At 40.5% G+C, this 13,602-nt stretch overlaps 1 protein-coding gene across 3 annotated transcripts in view; it reads right to left on the bottom strand.

Moving 5' to 3' along the window:
* The window catches only part of phldb3 (pleckstrin homology-like domain, family B, member 3), a 75,970-nt gene that overhangs the window by 61,122 nt on the left and 1,246 nt on the right, over positions 1–13,602 (bottom strand). The window lies entirely within an intron of this gene.

Here is a 13,602-nt window from a genome sequence, read left to right as displayed (position 1 = left end):
CTGATTGTCGACGGAGATGGAGAGTGGAGTTTCAGCATCTTGGCCCATGACATTGGTCTTCTTTAGGCTGATGGTGAGACCAAACTCTTTACAGGCAGATGAAAGTCTGTCCATCAGCCTCTGGAGCCCGGACTCTGTGTGGGATGCTAGAGCTGCATCATCAGCAAAAAGCATTTCCCTCAGGAGGACACTGGTCACCTTGGTCTTGGAGCGCAAACGGGCAAGGTTGAAAAGTTTCCCATCAGCTCTCGTGTGTAGGGAGACACCTTCAGAACATGTGCCGAAAGCAGTAGGCAGAACGACGGAGAAGAAAATTCCAAAGAGGGTTGGTGCAAGAACGCAGCCCTGTTTTACGCCGCTGCGGATTGGAAAGGCCTCTGATGTTCCTCCTTCCCAACAGACGGAACCCTGTGTGTTTTCGTGGAATGATCTTATGACGGCGAGGAGTTTTGGGGGGCAGCCGATCTTTGCAAGCATCTTGAAGAGACCATCTCTGCTGACAAGGTCGAATGCTTTAGTGAGATCAACAAAGGCGAGATACAAGGGTCTCCTCTGTTCCCAGCACTTCTCCTGCAGCTGCCGAAGGGTGAAAATCATGTCCACTGTGGATCTTGCTACCCTAAAGCCATATATATATATATATATATATATATATATATATATATATATATATATATATATATATATATATATATATATATATATATATATATATATATATATATATATATATATATATATATATATATATATATATATATATATATATATATATATATACATATATATATATATATACATACATACACACACACACACAAATATATATAAACATAAATCTTATCAATTTTGTTTTTCTTCACCAGAAATGCTAACCTAGCATGACGTTGCTGCTAAACTGTGACTTTATCATTAGCACTGTAGCTGTGATAGCTATGCTAGTGTTGCCAACGTTTGTGTGGTCCTGTCCTGGTCCTTAATATGACGTCGTTGTGTGCAATTATGCACTCCAATATGACCAGCTGTCAGAAAGCCAGCAGAAGAAGAAGTAGCAGCCAAGTAAAAATGTCCCATCCAATCCACAACACAGAAATGTCATGGAGGAAATATATATATATATATATATATATATATATATATATATATATATATATATATATATATATATATATATATATATATATATATATATATATGTATGTGTGGGAAAAAATCACAAGACTATTTCATCTCTACAGGCCTGTTTCATGAGGGATTTCCTCAATCCTCAGGAGATTTTAATGGAAGCATTCACATACCATGGTTTATATAGGGCACAGAGTGGGTGGGTACAGGCAGGCGTGGGGGCGTGGTGATTGACTCATGTGTTACCTAGGAGGTGTTTCCTTCTGTGACGGCATGCTGATACAACACGCGTATATGCCAAATCTTCAAAGAGAACGGTCTACGGATCACAATTGAAGCCAACAAGCAAACCGTCAACTTCCTCGACGCCACTTTCAACCTGAGGAATAACAGCTACCAACCATTCACGAAACCCAACACAACACTCCAATACGTGCACCATGACAGCAACCACCCACCCACCACCACGAAAAGAATACCTACCGGAATTAATAAAAGACTATCGATGCTGTCATCTAGCAAAGCTGAATTCGACAAAGCAACCCCCCCGTACCAAAAAGCACTTGATGAATGCGGATACAACTTCACCCTCACCTACGAACCCACGCCAGGAAACCAACCAAAAAGGAGCAGAAAACGAAACAACATTATCTGGTACAACCCCCCATACAGCAAAAACGTCTCAACTAATATTGGCCACAAATTCCTCACCCTGATCGACAAACACTTCCCCAAAGGCAACACCCTAAGAAAAGTATTCAACAAGAACAACATTAAATTGAGCTACAGCTGCATGAACAACATGCAGCAAATAATTTCAAACCACAATAAAGCAATTGAAAAGGAGCCGCCCACCACCAGGCAGAACGACTCCAAAACCGACAAAAACTGCAACTGCCGCAAGAAACCTGATTGCCCTCTCAACGGGGGGTGCTTACAATCATCAGTTGTTTACCAAGCAAAGGTAATACGCAAGGACATTAACACATCCGACACATACGTAGGATTAACTGAGGGAGAATTCAAAACCAGATGGAACAATCACAAGGCTTCTTTCAGATGCAAAAGCCTGCGGAACACTACAGAACTCAGCAAACACATTTGGAATCTCAAAGACAATAATGTTGAATACTCAATAACATGGCAAATTCTTGCATCCAGCACACCTTACAACAGTGGTAACAAAAGATGCAACCTATGCTTAAAAGAGAAACTGTTTATCATATACCGCCCAGAGTTGTCATCCCTCAACAAGCGCAGCGAAATTGTATCAGCATGCCGTCACAGAAGGAAACACCTCCTAGGTAACACATGAGTCAATCACCACGCCCCCACGCCTGCCTGTACCCACCCACTCTGTGCCCTATATAAACCATGGTATGTGAATGCTTCCATTAAAATCTCCTGAGGATTGAGGAAATCCCTCATGAAACAGGCCTGTAGAGATGAAATAGTCTTGTGATTTTTTCCCACACATACATATTACGCTCTACCACGGTATCGAGCACTATTTTTTGGATAATCTAATTAAGACATATATATATATATATATATATATATATATATATATATATATATATATATATATATATATATATATATATATATATATATTGTGTGTGTATATTTGTGTGTGTGTATATATATCCATATCCATATATATATATATATATATATATAAATATATATATATATATATATATATATATACCGTAATTTCCGGACTATAAGCCGCACCTGACTATAAGCCGCACCAGCTAAATTTAGGGGAAAATACAGATTGCTCCATATATAAGCCGCACCCGACTATAAGCCGCAGGGTTTTGATGTGTAATTAGCGTAGTATATAGGGGTTCCTGCTACCACGGAGGGGATTGTCGGGACAGAGATGACTGTTTGGGAACGCAAAGCGTCCCATTTATTAACAATAAATCTTTCAATCATTCAATCAAACTTTCACATCTTTGACATGGCGAACAGCATTCGTGCAGAGTACAAATAATACAACGGTGCAAAGTAATACAAAGTGCTCGCCTGTACGTTATCAAAATAACCAGCCTACCGGTATATGAAAAGTCAGTCTTTAATCATTGTGTCATCGTCTTCCTCCTGCGTACTAAAACCACCAAAATCCTCTTCGTCGGTGTCGGAGAAGAACAGGCCGTAAATAAGCCGCACCCTTGTATAAGCCGCAGGGACCAGAACGAGGGGAAAAAGTAGCGGCTTATAGTCCGGAAATTACGGTATATATAAACATAAATCTTATCAATTTTGTTTTTCTTATGACGTTGCTGCTAAACTGTGACTTTATCATTAGCACTGTAGCTGTGATAGCTATGCTAGTGTTGCCAACGTTTGTGTGGTCCTGTCCTGGTCCTTAATATGACGTCGTTGTGTGCAATTATGCACTCCAATATGACCAGCTGTCAGAAAGCCAGCAGAAGAAGAAGTAGCAGCCAAGTAAAAATGTCCCATCCAATCCACAACACAGAAATGTCATGGAGTAAATATATATATATATATATTGTGTGTATATATTTGTGTGTGTGTATATATGTCCAAATATATATATATATATATATATACACACACACACACACATATATGTATGCAACATGCATTTGTTTGCTACAGTACAAACAAACAAAGCGGCATCTCTTTTTTTTTGGATCTCTTAATGTCAAAACGGTTTTCTAAAACTCCAGCGATTGACTCGAATCATTTTAAGACAACTGGACATTTTCTTGTTGCAGTTCCAGGGTCACACTGTTAACATACACAGCTAAAAGGGGAACTGTACTTTTTTTGAAATTGTGTCTATCATTCACAATCCTTATGTGAGACAAGAACACGTATGTTATTCTTTTTTTATGCATTCTAAATCATATATAAACGCTAGCAAGAGTCAGCAAAGAATTGAGCCAATAGGAGTCACTCTATTCCGCCTAAATAAAGCTCTAAAAACATTCAAAAACCCTATAAAGATTTTATATACACGCTGTAAGTATATATGTAATGTAGTAACATTCATAATAACATGTAATATTTACATATTTTAATAATTTTAAGCATACAGCGCCATATTCATTTCACAGACGCATCACAAAGTTCACTTTTCCCTTCAACAACAGCAGCACTACTAATCATGGCATACTTCATGAGAGACAACAAAGACTACTTTGGGACAAATGATGATCCAAAAACATATAATTTTGAGGCTGAATATAAGGAGGATGACATACAAGTTTTAGAAGTCGTGAACTAAACAGATGCAGCTTTAATGAAACACTGAGCATCATGTAGCAGTATTGCTAAGTGCTAAACAAGACACACAAACATAATAACTTGGTGTGGTGGGTAGAGCGGCCGTGCCAGAAACCTGAGGGGTGCAGGTTCGCTCCCCGCCTCTTACCATCCAAATCGCACTTCACCCTTGCCCCCAGTGCCGCTCACACTGGTGAATGAATGATGAATGATGGGTGGTGGTCGGAGGGGCCGTAGGCGCAAATTGGCAGCCACGCTTCCATCAGTCTACCCCAGGGCAGCTGTGGCTATGAAAGTAGCTTACCACCACCAGGTGTGAATGAATGATGGGTTCTCACTTCCCTGTGAAGCACTTTGAGCGTCTAGAAAAGCGCTATATAAATATAATCCATTATTCCATACTTTTTCTACCGCTTATTCCCTTCGGGATCGCGGGGGGCGCTGAAGCCTTTCTCAGCTACAATCGGGCGGAAGGCGGGGTACACCCTGGACAAGTCGCCACCTCATCGCAGGGCCAACACAGATAGACAGACAACATTCACACTCACATTCCCACACTAGGGCCAATTTAGTGTTGCCAATCAACCTATCCCCAGGTGCATGTCTTTGGAGGTGGGAGGAAGCCGGAGTACCCGGAGGGAACCCACGCAGTCACGGGGAGGACATACAAACTCCACACAGAAAGATCCCGAGGCCGGGATTGAACTCACGACTACTCAGGACCTTCGTATTGTGAGGCAGACGCACTAACCCCTCTGCCACCGTGCTGCCTAATCCATTATTATTATTATTATTATTATTATTAACACTTACTGTACAATGTCTGCTCTCAGTGGGATGTTTATATCTTGCCGTTTAGATGAAGAATTAATCATAATTCTCACAAGGGGTAAAAAACAAGAATGTGTTTTAGGTCTTTCTCGCCATCTCCGGGTCTAAGTTGGATGACAAAGTTGACCAACTTGTGGGTTTATGTCCACAACCTTCTACTATCCAGGTGAGAGGCATGATTTATAATCTCAAATTAACTATCACCAACTCAGAGGCTACGCAGCAGCTCGGTATGTCAACATAGAGGCATAAACTAGTTAGCCGCTAAAAATAGCTTGTCTGCGTTAATATAAGCGCTAACAATATCGCTAATACTTGTTAATATTCAGGTCATGACGTGTAAATGAAGTATTGTTGGTGGTTTTTGGATGTTTTTTAAGAGGACTTTATGGGCGCTACTTTGCATTGTTAGCCACCTCGTACTTGCCATATTTTACCAGTTAGAATACATAAAAAAAGAAAAACGTATTGTAGAGGTTGCCCTCTAGTGGGTTCTTCAGACCACCAGGAATTCAGGATATAACACTGTTTTATTTTACTTCAATGGTGCAAAGTCTTTTGCTTTCCAGCACAGTGTCTTTTCTGCGTCCGTGTCGCTCAGCAGCACCTCCAACTCCAACAACTCGTCTCCTCACGGCTGCTGCTAATAAAGGCGACAGGTGATTAGATAACAAGGCCCACCTGGGCCATCTACGCACCTGTCGCTGTCTTCGAGGCCGGTCCTGACACACCCCGTTCCGCGGCAGGTCACGCCCCCCTCCACATGTATATATACATTGTACACATCCTGTCCAGTCCCATGAGGGTCTCCCTCAAGTGGGAGTGCCGCCGCCATCAAACAGACCAAAGCGGGACTCTGAGCGTCCAAATGACAGAACAGCACTTTTCAGTCCCTGTGTGTTATTTGTCGAGGCAGGCGAACTGGCATAACAAGTTAAATATACTTTGCTCGTACGGGGCCGCAATTACAGCTTGTGGCTTCAAACCACGGTCCATGGCCCTTAAATCTCAACTAAATCAGCTCCATACAGGGTGCACAGGGAATTGAATTGTGTGTAATCATTACACAAACGCTCAATAGCTTGTTAGAAATGTGTTGCTAAATGTCCCCCGCAAAGAAATGTTTTAAAGCAGAAGTAGAGTTTACTTTATATGCTTAGTTGTGTTTCATGGTGTCCATGAAACCAGGGGTGTCACACTGAATAATCAAAGCAAGCGAGGGCCACTTCACTTCACTCCATTTTGATATTTTTCATTTTCATAGGGCTACCCGCAAGTTTGGTCCCGGGGGAACCAGAAGGGTCTCAGTCATAAAAATGTAAATTAAGTCATATATTAATTGTCACAATAAAGCTGCATCTGTTTAGCAGTCAGCTTTCTAAAACTTATCGCTCAGCCTCTTTGTGTTCGGCCTCAAAAATATAAGGTTCTGGATCATACATTTTCCCCAAAGTAATCGTTGTTGGCTCTCACAAAGTCTGCTTGATTAGCATTGTTGTTGATGGGGAAGGGATCTGTGTTTCCTCCTCTACGTCACAGATCACGTGACTGGCTTCCTCGTTAACTCTCAAAATGGCTAGGCAATCTCCATGCGATTGATACTATTTTGATCCGATCTATTTATTCGCTAACTTTGCAAGTCTTTTGGTGTCATAAATCGGATATATAGGACTAATATAGAGACAACTTGTTTTCTATTCTACTGCTACTTAAACCAATCCTGCTCAAACCTTACACACATGCGCTTGTCTGTCCCCTAAGGGTGGCTAATCCTAAAGCAGGGGTACTAAACTAAATTGCTTTTCCAGTAAGCTAAGAACTGGGGGCTGGACTTCTCCCTTCACTTGTAGTCTTAATTCGTATTTTTCTGATAACCAGCGTCCGACATTTGATTTTGGACTGTTTATTTTGTCACAGTTACAGAAGCGCTCTGCTGTTTTTAAGGACCTTCGGTAAAAATGTGAGTCTTTTTGAACTGAGAGGACCTAAAGAAGAACCTTGAGGAACACCATGGTATAACTAAAGAAGTTGAAGAAATTACAACTGACTGCCTCTGAAGTAAACAAGCTACAGCAACACCCTAATGACTTAAATCACATCATTTTTTTTTTTTTGTACTAATCTTAAAGGCCTACTGAAACCCACTACTACCGACCACGCAGTCTGATAGTTTATATATCAATGATGAAATCTTAACATTGCAACACATGCCAATACGGCCGGGTTAACTTATAAAGTGCAATTTTAAATTTCCCGGCAAACTTCCGGCTGAAAACGTTTCGATATGATGACGTTTGCATGTGACGTCAATGGTTGAACCGGAAGTATTGGTACACCATTGTATCCAATACAAACAGCTCTGTTTTCATCGCAAAATTCCACAGTATTCTGGACATCTGTGTTGGTGAATCTTTTGCAATTTGTTTAATGAACAATGAAGACTGCAAAGAAGAAAGCTGTAGGTGGGATCGGTGTATTAGCGGCCAGCTACAGCAACACAACCAGGAGGACTTTGAGCTAGATAGCAAACGCGCTATCCAACGCTAGCCGCCGACCGCATCGATGATCGGGTGAAGTCCTTCGTCGTCCCGTCGATCGCTGGAACGCAGGTGAGCACGGGTGTTGATGAGCAGAAGAGGGCTGGCGTAGGTGGAGCGTTAATGTTTTTATCATAGCTCTGACGAGGTCCCGTAGCTAAGTTAGCTTCAATGGTGTTGTTAGCAACAGCATTGCTAGGCTTCGACAGGCAGCACAGCATTAACCGTGTAGTTACAGGTCCAGTGTTTGGTTCGGTGTCTCCTGATAGTAGTATTGTTGATCTTCTGCTTATTTCTTTTGTTTCTATCTGCATTTAAGCATGATGCTATCACGTTAGCTCCGTAGCTAAAGGCTTCACCGATGTATTGTCGTGGGGATAAAAGTCACTGTGAATGTCCATTTCGCGTTCTCGACTCTCATTTTCAAGAGAATATATTGTATCCGAGGTGGTTTAAAATACAAATCCGTGATCCACAATAGAAAAAGGAGAAAGTGTGGAATCCAATGAACCCTTGAACTTAAGTTACGGTCAGAGCGAAAAAAGATACGTCCTGCACTGCACGCTAGTCCTTCACTTTCACGTCCCTCATCCACGAATCTTTCATTCTCGCTCAAATTAATGGGGTAATCGTCGCTTTCTCGGTCCGAATCGCTCTCGCTGCTGGTGTAAACAATGGGGAAATGTGAGGAGCCTTTCAACCTGCGACGTCCCGCTACTTCCGGTACAGGCAAGGCTTTTTTTTATCAGCGACCAAAAGTTGCGAACTTTATCGTCGATGTTCTCTACTAAATCCTTTCAGCAAAAATATTGCAATATCGCGAAATGATCAAGTATGACACATAGAATGGATCTGCTATCCCCGTTTAAATAAAAAAAATTCATTTCAGTAGGCCTTTATCTGTAATGATATGAATCATAGAAAATCTCTTTGTGCAATGTATGACTATACTGTCAAAACCCTGTGTGAGGCTAGCAGTCCTTATGTTACATGCACGAACAGGAAATCCAGTGGGAAGCCAGGCTGGAACAAACATGTTCAAGTGCATTACACTGCGGCTAAGGAGGCTTTCAGTGAATGGGTTCTGGCTGGCAGACCTAGACTAGGTCCAGTACTAGATCGTAAGAAGCTAACACATTCTAGGTACAAATATGCCATTCGATTTGTCATTCGAAATGAGCACACTATGAGAGCTGACTCATTGGCTGAGAAACTCCTTAACTGCAATATCAGTGGATTCTGGAAAGAGGTGAAAACATTGAACCGAGGCAGTATGCCGCTGCCATGCACAATTGAGGGTGTAGCTTTAGCTGATAACATAGCTGAGAAAAGTGACCCCTTTGATATAGGCAGCATCCACAACTGTGAGGCTGTTGGAGTCACTGCAAGTGAGGTGCTGCAGGCAATATCCCAGCTAGCTGATGATAAAGCCAGTGGCCCTGATCATATATGTAACTGCAGAACCCCTGAAACATGCCAGCCCCAGAGTAGCGATCCTGCTTTCCATCTGTTTTACAGGCCTGATGTCACACGGGCTGCTGCCTGACTCCATGCTGGCTGTCACTCTGGTGCCGGTCATCAAGGACAAGGCCTATTGCACTTGCAAGCATACTTTCTAAAGTTATTGAGAGAATTTTATTAGACCGCTTAAGCGCTTTTCTTACCACTGCTGACAATCAGTTTGGTTTTAAAACTAAGCATGGTACTGACCTTTGTATCTATGCATTGAAAGAAGTGACTGATATTTATAAAGGTAAGAACTCCTCAGTTTTAGTCGGCTATATTGACGCGTCGAAAGACTTTGATAGAGTCAACCATCAGAAACTCTTTTTAAAACTGAAAGAGAGGGGCGTGCCTGATAGTATCATCAGAATTCTGTCATATTGGTATGCTAATCAGAGCATGCAGATCAGATGGGGTGATAAATGCTCAGCAACATTAAAGGTTGGGAACGGGGTACGCCAGGGGGGAATTCTCTCCCCTGCCCTCTTCAATCTGTATATGAATGACCTATCTGTACAGCTCAATACCTGTAGAACAGGATGTGTACTTGGTAATACTGTGGTCAATCATTTTATGTATGCGGATGATTTAGCCATCCTGTCTCCTAGCAGTGCTGGCTTCCAACAGCTGCTGAATATATGTACAGATTATGGTTTAAAATATGATGTGAAATATAATGCCAAAAAGAGTGTCATCATGATCTGTAGAACAAGAGAAGACAAGGACCTCTCTTTTCCTTTGTTCTATCTTTCAGGACAGGTGCTGAGTATGTGTGATAAAACTAAGTATCTGGGGCACATCATTACTGATCTATTGGATGATGATGACGACCTATACAGACAGCGGCGTATGCTGTATGCCCAAGCCAACATGCTGAGAAAGAAATGTTATGTGGGTAAAGTATAAGCAGAAAAGCATACAGAAACTGCAGGTTGCTTCTAATGATTGTATGAGGCTGTTCCTGGGAATTCCAAGAAGCTCCAGTGCAAGCCAGATGTTTGTTAGTGTTAGGGTGCCCACTTTCTCAGCGTTGCTACGCAACCTCATGTATAAGTTTTTGTGTAGGGCATCTGAGTCTGAAAATTACATAATCACAGTGATAACAAACCCTGGCCGCAGTTCTGTTAGGTACTCATCTGGACTGTGGAACCATTGGCACACATGTTTGTATGTCAGAAACTGACATTTGGGCTTTATGTTTTATTTTTAATGTTTTATTGTTTTGTATCGTGTTTTTATGTTTAATGGATCTTAAGGTCTGCAATAAAGATTGATGTGAAGGAGAGTGCTTTGAGGCATCCCTTTAAGTACCGTTTGTATAGATCTACCTATTTGTTTACATTGAGGAGCACTAGCTATTAAATATTGCATCCTCCTACGGTGTGTAGTGAAGCATGTTTCGTAATTCCTCATCCAGCAGGGATGATACTTGTAAGAAACTTTATTTGTCGCCATGGAGGCGAGGATTCGGGATTTAGAAGTCGCTAAAACGCTGCCCACTGCGGATGGATGTTAGCCGCTAGCGAGCTATGTTTTAAAGCACCTCTTGTAAAGCGGCGTTTCAGTGTTTATACTTAAACTTTATCGCTAGTTTTGGAGCTAAAATTTGTCCCTTCTGCCTTTTATGTCTTCACACTGTGTCTACTTGTAAGTACTTTGTGCGTGTGCGTTGCCAAACATGCGACTCAGCTCGTATTACAAGCAATGTCACAAGCTGACGACAGCGCGGCATGATGCCCGTTAAAAAAACGAAAAGTAACGTTTTTAATTCATTAGTACCACGAGAGTTCTCCTGTTGTATAGAGGAACTTGGACCTCTGTAAACACACTGGCAGATCCCTGCATTAACATTTGAACCAAACATAAAACCCTTGGGTCGAAACTTGGGATTTTCATAACTGAGGCGTTCCGCAAGGGACCCCTTTAAGTCCTCTCCTTTTTGGCAGTTACACTTTTTTTTCCGGAATGTGATTTATGTAACTAAGGTGTTGCTTTAGCTTGTTTACCTCAGATGCAGTTAGTAGTCATTTGTTGAACTTCTTTAGTTATACCAGTGGTGTTCTTCAAGGTACCAGTGGTGTTCTTCAAGGTTCCGTTTTAGGTCCTCTTTTAGGTCCTCATCAGTTCAACTAGTGGCCTGGGTGCTCAGTTCAACAAAAAAAATTAAATGTTGCTGTCGTAGGGATGATTTTTAATTAGCTTTTGTGCAGAAAGTCCTTAAAAACTACAGAGCGCTCCTGTAACTGACAAAATAAACAGACCAAAAATAAATGTCTACTGTAGAGCAGTGTTTTTTAACCATGGGGCCACGGCGCCCCTACTCGAAAAAATCAGTTCCTCAGGTGTGGTTTGTAGAGGTTCTCAGTTGTAATACACTTTTCCACCACTTGTGGCAGTAATGACAATATCAAACAAAAAGAAGACGTCTGGAGCGAAAGTCATAGAGAAGTTTTTTAAGCGCAAAAATTATGATTAAAGTGGTGATGCTGTATTTTCATTTCCACTTTAATTTATTGGCAGTTTAGTTAAGACCACATATTCCTTATTAATTTTGTTTATTTTAGTACAACATAATTGTTTGTAAATGTTGTTTTGCCAGTTATTTATGAGTCTCTTCTTATGCAGTATATTTGTTTAGTATTTATTTTTCTAATCAGCCTGACCCAAGCCTAACCCAGCTGGCACAAGGCATTGAAACAATGTTGATTATACATACATGACCTTCAAAACTGACTTCTAAACAAAATAGTTATATTTGTATATTGAGACAACGGGGATGTCTAACGTTGGATCCATGTTGTTGTGTTGGGAAATTACCAAATTTCAATGGTCAAATCAATGTCACAACCTGACATTGAATAAATGTCGTCAAAAAGTATGTTGTTTCAACGTTGTATTCGTGTTGTAGAATATTGGTTGGTAAATGACCAAATGTCAATGGTCAAATCAATGTCAGAACCCGATATTGATTAAACGTTGTTAAAAAGCATGTTGTTTCAATGTTGTATTTGTGTTGCAGAATATTGGTTGGAAAAAATGACCAAAATTCATTGATTAAACATTGTCAAAAAGCATGTTGTTTCAACGTTGTATTTGTGTTGTAGAACATTGGTTGGTAAATGACCAAATGTCAATGGTCAAATCAATGTCAGAAACCGACATTGATTAAACGTTATCAAAAAGCATGTTTCAACGTTGGATTTGTGTTGTAGAATATTGGTTGGAAAAAATGACCAAAATTCAATGGTGCAATCAACGTCAGAACCCGACATTGATTAAACGTCGTCAAAAAGCATGTTTCAATGTTGGATTTGTGTTGTAGAATATTGGTTGGAAAAAATGACCAAAATTCAATAGTCAAATCAACGCCAGAACCTAACATTGATTAAACGTTGTCAAAAGGCATGTTGTTTCAACGTTGTATTTGTGTTGTAGAATATTGGTTGGGAAAAAATCACCAAAATTCAATGGTCAAATCAACGTCAGAACCCGACATTGTTTAAACGTTGTCAAAAAGCATGTTGTTTCGACGTTGTATTTGTGTTGTAGAATATTGGTTGGGAAAAAATCACCAAAATTCAATGGTCAAATCAACGTCAGAACCCGACATTGATTAAACGTTGTCAAAAAGCATGTTGTTTCGACGTTAACTATGAGTTGCTCAACGATGTTTCAATGTCTTGTTGACATGTTGAATAAATAATATTTATGATAAACACAGTTTCATATCATTTGACAAGGTTGTAAACTGTAAGTAAATTAGATAAAATATATGAGTACAATTCAAATCAAGTGTAAAATTACTAATTCAGTTTTAATATATGAGTGTGGCCCCTCTGTAGTGGAAAAGTTGGACCCTGAGGTCAAAAAGGTTGAAAACCCCTGTTGTAGAGGACTCTGGTTCTACGGATTATACAAAATAAAACTAGCTTTCCGGACATGTGGCCGCAAAAACAATGAAGTTGACTATCCCTGCTGTAGACCAGTGTTTTTCAACCACTGTGTACCGTGAAATACAGTCTGGTGTGCCATGGGAGATTATGTAGTTTCACCTAATTGGGTTTAAAAAAAATTTTTGCAAACCAGTAATTATAATTTGCAAAAAATGTGCTGTTGTTTAGTGTCTGTGCTCTCTAGATCTCGGCAAAGTAACCGTAACTCTTTCATATCAGTAGGTGTCAGCAGGTAGCTAATTGCTTTGTAGATGTCGGGAACGACGACTAGGGTTTGTCGTGATCCCAATATGCAGACGGCAGCGTGCAGGTAAAAAAGGTGTCTAATGCTTAAACCAAAAATAAACAAAAGGCGAGTGCCGCTAAGAAAAGGCATTGAAGATTAGAAA

Source organism: Entelurus aequoreus, linkage group LG20 (assembly GCF_033978785.1).
Source record: "Entelurus aequoreus isolate RoL-2023_Sb linkage group LG20, RoL_Eaeq_v1.1, whole genome shotgun sequence".
Taxonomy (NCBI): domain Eukaryota; kingdom Metazoa; phylum Chordata; class Actinopteri; order Syngnathiformes; family Syngnathidae; genus Entelurus; species Entelurus aequoreus.
This window is presented reverse-complemented; position numbering and strand designations above follow the sequence as displayed.